We start from the raw sequence: 6635 nt of genomic DNA, 5'->3' as shown, positions 1-6635 counted from the left end.
TGCTGTGTTTGAAAGACTGAAAATGCTGCATTTTTGAGCGGAGGCAACCTCTATAAGCTGCCATCACAGTCTGCCTCTTGTATGTCCATTAACCCTTCGTGTCCTGTTTTTAATATTGGGGAATAAATTTCTTGTATTAGAACAGCCTTCTGGTGCGCTAAAAGTAGCAATCTCGATTTCTTCACTAACAGCAATGTGTCACGTTTGTCCGAGTTTCAGCAGGCCGCCTTTGCGCTGCAGAAGGAAATGTAGCAGCACTTTGAAAACGTGACTGTAAAACTATAGGGTGTTGCTATAACCACACTGTCTATTAATGATTATTAGTTTTATACAGTATGATAAAGCTTACTGGTCTGCCCTGAGCCAAAGGCTGGGGGGGGGGATGAAATCCCTATTTTAATAGTGAGGGGTGTCTGAAATTACATGCTGAATTAGACCGAATTCCACGACCCTTTCCATGCTCAAAGTCTCATACTTAATTATATGATCATTCTTTCTCCTTCCCACCTGATACTTCTGGGAGAAGTGTGTCAAAACCAGATGCAGGTCTGCACCCACAAGGCCCCTACCTGGCTTTTACCCTTTTCCCCCGGGGGGTCTGGGTGTCAGCGCAGTCTCCCAGGGCTCAGGATGCTGTAATGGATGTAGCAGCCAAAAAAAACCACCCAGAAACCAAAAAAGCAATAATCTGCACCTGTTGAACAGACTGAAGAAATGGAAGTCAAGCCATCCCATGCTTAAGCTTAACCACTGCGCAACGGCAGGACCCACTTCCCGCAAGTCAAACCTCTGCTTCCCAGGAGATTGGGAGGGCAGGCCCCGCTTGCTGGACTAAGCGTGCCTGTTCTGAGCCTGCAAGTTTGCCTCCATGGAGGCAGGTTTTATTCATAACTGGTCTCTATTTTTTTTTTTTTTTTTTTTTTTTTGTTAGTTTTAGTTTATTCTAGGCTGGTGTGTAACCTAACGTTTCTCTATCAGCCAACTGCAGCACTATGGTGTAGTCAAGCCAGCAGTTTTGTAAGTTTTGCAAATAAAGCAAGCAAATTGCCAACACAACGTCTGGCAAGTTGACCATCGTACAGGATGCAGTAACGTGCTGAGTGGAGGCGCTGTATTATCAGCTTCTGTCTCTAGTTGTGAAGAGCTGGTGGGTGCTGGGGGTAGGGGGAGCCTCTTCCTTTCACAACCTGCTCATCCTGTTGTGGCTGGTGCTGCGTGTTCTTCTGTTCAACCTGTGCCACCCAACCTCCACAGACTGGAGCTGATTCTGATGTGTACCTTACACAGGTTAAAATCGGTCGTTCAGCATCAGCGCTGGACGTACGTATTTAGCTGTTTTGAACACCACTGGGAGGACAGGAGCCAGGAGAGAGACGTTTAGGGCTTCTTTCTTTGATCCTTCATCTGACAGACATTGATTTTTCTAGAATTCTGATTGCAGATAGTCTTCCTCTGCCTGTCAGAATCTGTCGGATATTCCCTTTTGGAAGTGACACTAGGTCTGAAAGGAAAGGAGCAGGAACCCCAGCACGCAGAATGCTACGTCTGCATGAAGTTGTGTCAAAGTGTCTTCTCGCTGCGGCCTTGCCTTGGAAAACAAAGATTACTGAACAGTAACAAACCAAAAACGAAAAGTGCCCCAGAGGTGAGAAGCCAAATGCCGCACCAGGCAGTTCTGGGAACAGGGCAGACCCTTCCCTGCCTCATACCCGCCCCCACTACCCCCCCCAAAAGAGGGGCTCACAGTTGTTTTTTAATGATGGAAACACAGCACCTTCAGGAATCGGGAGATAACATCACACCCTGATTATTTTATAAACCATTTTTAACACCTTTTTTGTGACTGCTCAACAACCGTTCCCTGTTTATGCACCCATGTGTGTGTGTTCACACATGCACACCTACGCACGCCCCCTCAAGCTCTGCAAGAGCAGTTTGTATTTCCTAACGTGCATTACAAACTACGTTATAGTTTAGTCATGAGTTCATACATGGACTGGAAGAGTCTGCTGAAAAAAACCCCTAAACTACCAGTAGCTGTAGACATAGTCGATCCACGACGAAACATTCTCATTCAAAGCATTAATTAGCAGAGAGCCCACAAGCAAGATTAACAGACCACTAAGCACAGCGCCACACGGGAAGCAGAGGCCTTGACCTACCCTTATGTCAATCACCCTAGTGCTCATTTTCTTCTATTCCGTGTTCAAATTTTCCATGCCGTTTCTTCGGGCACCTTCCCTGTCGCAGGAACGTGGGCAACGTAATCTCTTTGGACGTTTGTCCGCATCTAGCTGGCTTTTATCCAGCTGTTCCCATTCAGTCACACAGTCCTCCGGAGGGACCACAGGAGGTAAGAACAACGTATCCATTTGGAGGATGGACTTAAATGCTGCCTAACATTTAGTTGTGGCTTTCTACGGATTATGACAGTACAAGTAGCTCAGACTCTCCTTTTGAGTCTTCCCATGTCATTTGCTCATGACTTGAGCAAAATATTTCCCATGATGTTCTGGGAGTAGCATCGTCTAACCGTAACTGGTTTGTTAACCAAGACTTCCAGCAGCTTTCATCATTTCTCACTACCCTTGTATTCAAATCACATCGCCACTAAGCCGGCAGGTGTTACTCTAGCTTGCCTTGGGGACTGGAAGCGAGGGGAGGGAAAGGGTGCGGCATTTACCAACTAGCCCCGTGATTAGTGTGGGAGAACCAAGAGTAAAACTGCTTCTCTGCTTTATTTGAACTTGAAACCGTACCTTCCACCTCCTGTGGAAACAGTCCACTTCTTCCCTCGCACGCACTTCAAAGCTGGCAAGTATTCTAAATTCCCCTGTCTGATCAAAAAGCCCCTCTTCTAATAAAAAGCTAGATGTTCGTTATCATGGAATTTCAGACTGCTTCCCTGACCTCTTCTTGTTTACACAGTTTCCCAAAAACATCAGAAAGCGAAAATTTACAAAGTCAGAAAAGCCGTTTGCATGAGAAACATCCGCTGTTACAACCCAGCGGCGGCCGGGCGCTATGGGAGAGATTCGGGTTATATTCTTAAGCGCACAGTGGGATTTCAGAACAAATCTCTCCTGAGTACTGTTTCACCACAGAATCACTTACCAGTGTGCAGAAAGGATCACGCTGGCTTTAGGCTCCCCGAATGCAGGAAGGGCCTTGTACTTGAGAATCCTAAATGGATGTATTTCTACACAGAATTAGTATTTAAGGCATATTCGTCCCCACCCCCTCTTCCAAAGCGTTCCTCAGCAGGCGATGCGGCCAGATGCACGCTGATGTTGGCTCCTGTCCCGCGGCTCGGCAGAGGCTGCAGAGCGGCGAACGCGGGACTGAACACCCTCTAGCAAAGCGCTGCGACACTCGGCGCCCTTTGTGCCTCCAACTACAAATCACGAATGGGGGGGAAAAAAAAAAAAAAAAAGTCGCAACCTGAACTTTCAACAGACATTCTAGAATATGATAACCTTGCGATTAACAAGGTAAAGATGACCAGTGTATCAATTCCTTAATAAACAACGCTTGTGAATTAGGAGGCTCTGTTACAACACGGGTGAAGCTGAGCCATTTACTGTTCGTGCCGGGCACACCTGCACCTACACTAAAGAGGGATTACTTTCAGGCTAGGCAATATACTAATTATCCTGTTTATCTCTAATCAAAAAATTGCAGCCTGCCAACTCAGCGAGGTGATGTCCTGTTTCGGTTCTGTTTCACAGGCCCTCAGGAAGATACGCACTATTCAATTCTAATGGCAGTAGGGGGAGGAGAAGGCAGTGCCCCGCATGGAGAACGATGGTGAAAATGATACTCGGTCTCTGGGTTTGAGAGAGACTGGATTCTTGTAGCTAAATCCATTTTCAGAGGCACACAATAAAAAGTAGTAGTAGCTCACCCGACAAAGCCAACTGCCTTTATTTGGCAAATAGCTTATGAGATATCAGAGAATTAAAAAAAAAAAAAAAAAAAAAAAGAAAAAAGAAGAAAAGTAGTAGTACATCTCAAAAGAAAGCTTGAAGACCCTGGATCTCAGCATGTATTTACAGGGTACAAACTTCATGTACACAAAGACTTCACAGTTCCATAAACTACAGGCACAAGGAGTCGCAGTGTCAAAGTGGGATCAAGAGCAAGCTCGCCCGGCCTGATCTACCGCCTACGACAGATTTTCAGGTCTTGCCACTTGAATTCTTGTTTGAATTAGACCATCTCTGTCTAATGCTGCTACCCTGCAGTCTGTGGCTTCTAATAAGTTTACTAAAGCCTAAGCTTGAATTATTTCTTTGCTGTCAAGAAACTGTCTTACGTGCATTATGAATTCACCAAACTTGTAACTACTGAGCCCCGTGCATTTCTCTTAGAGGTTGACATACCCTATTAGCCAGTTTCTGATCCCTATCTAATGAAATTAATCTGATCAAGTTATCCTATGAGATAATCTAAAGATAGGTTATTCTGTCAGACCCTATAAAACGCTGAGTGGAATTCACAAATCCATGGGAGCGCAGAAGACAAAAATAATCTCAGATGAAGTACAAAGCTCATTTGCAAAGCAGGGGGTAATTCATCCCCTGTTCCCTACCAGCACCAGAGAAAAGCCTAAGTCCGTTCCGTACCGGTTTGGTGGTTTTCACCCTACTGCAAATTCACAGCTGACGGGCTACCAAAAAAAAATGAAATGCTGACTTCTGTTAGTCAAGCAGGGGTGGCGCAAGAAAATACTGAGAGCACTGTCCTGTGGAGCACGCTGCTCCCCCGCTGCAATCTGCTTCATATAACAAGTAACGAAGGAGATTGCGTAAGAACCTCAAATAGCCCAATTAAGTTGTCTGAGACTTTACTCCTAAAAAAAAATAAATATTTTTTTTAAAAATCAGTGCTTGACCAGCACACTCTACCTGTGTATGATGGGTCTCTAATAGAAGCACTGTTGCTATGACTGAAGTTTCCGCATTTGTTTTTCTGAAAATTTATATTTTTTACACTGCATGTATCAGAAATAAGAAATGATTCAGCGGCAGTTTTGGGAGGTGTCCAGAGAATGGAACAATGCTGAAATTTCAACTAAATTAGGATGTAACGCCGAGACTCAGAGTCTCGTTATGGCAGAGTCCCAGAAACCAATGTAGAGATCGTGCGTGCGTGGCGCGGGGCGAAGACAGGACTCCATTACTTTCTCCCCCATCCACTTAAGTCTCCCAGATGACAGTAGCTCACAGACGATGCTGCACCAGCCGCAGTCCGATATCATCTCCCCGGCTCGCCAGCCGCCCTCTACAAATCTTAGCAACACAGACCACTATGCTGGACAAGTTCCAGCCAGACAATCCTCAACTACTCCAACACAAATCTCGTAATGGCAGTTTCTACAGTACCACTACAATTAGTTGTGCTAATTAAAACTGCCTTCGCCAAAAGAACCGTGTTCTTTCCACCCATTTTTCCTTTATCCCTAGCTAGGTCAAGTAAAGAAATCAGGATTTACACTGCACGAGGACACCATCAATTATGGCCTACCACGGGCATCTCCTTCCTCACCAATAAAAAGGTGCTGCACAAGTTCATGAAATCCACTTCAGTAAGTTCCTCTGAGCGTATCTTAGATATAGCACCATGCTACGGATCCCACAAAACTTCATCCCCTCAACTACCGTGGTGGTCACAGGGAATCACTGGAAATTCATTCTACGCGAGTCACTATTTCTCATTTATTACTCGGAAATTACTTAAGACATTTAAGGTACGAATCGTCTTTCATTATGGGAAACTGCTTATGAATGCAAGTTACACAGAACTGTATCTGTGCTGGGTTGTACTTCCTGATTTCTGGGCTGGCGGGTAGTTAGGACTGAAGCAGGCATTGAACAATGTCTAGAAGAAATATGCCCAGACAGCCCTGACTCACACCTTCAAGGTCCTAAAGCAACAGCAGCTTCTTTCCCAGGCCAAAGGAGCGAGGTACATGCTAATGGCGCTACACAAAAGCGCACACCAGGCTCGACCAGCACCAAAGAACTAAGCAATACCTATCTGTCCAAAACGGGCTGTACGCGTTTTTGTCTGGAGAGAAGAAACTGATCACGCTTCTGCCCCAGCCACGGAACTGCCTCGGGCCACGGCAAGAGCTGGGAACTGCGGATGCCACCTCGTGGGCTCCCTGCGACTGCCGAAGGACACGCGCTTCCAGCCAGCTCCTGAGAGCGGGCAAGCGGTAGCGCCTGGCAGAGCAGACTCAAGTCAGCGTGCTGCAGACGTCCACTTACACTTGAGGATTCCTCCCGCAGAAAGCCTCCGGGAAGGAACAGGTGTAATCTAATAAAATCAAGAGAGTGGAACCTGTGCACAAGCAAAGATAGTCGGCTGACACGATGCACTTAATTGGGTTGCAAAACCATCTTTTCAAGAGCAGGGCATAAGACCTTTTCCTTATCAGTGTCCCATTTTAGGAAGAAGGCAAGAACATTTAAGTAGCGTTATAGGACTGAATGGCTTTCCTTCAGCATGAGCAGAAGGCACTAAAATTACTTTCGCAGCATTTCTACAAGGACGTGCAGCAATTTGCCTGAGGACTCAACTTGCCTTTCTCACTAAAACAGCCATCAGCGATGGCCATTTTAGTGAGAAAG

The sequence above is a fragment of the Chroicocephalus ridibundus genome, chromosome 14, assembly GCF_963924245.1.
Source record: "Chroicocephalus ridibundus chromosome 14, bChrRid1.1, whole genome shotgun sequence".
NCBI classification, from domain to species: Eukaryota; Metazoa; Chordata; class Aves; order Charadriiformes; family Laridae; genus Chroicocephalus; species Chroicocephalus ridibundus.
The sequence above is the reverse complement of the archived record's forward strand: the minus strand, read 5'-3'. Positions refer to the sequence as shown.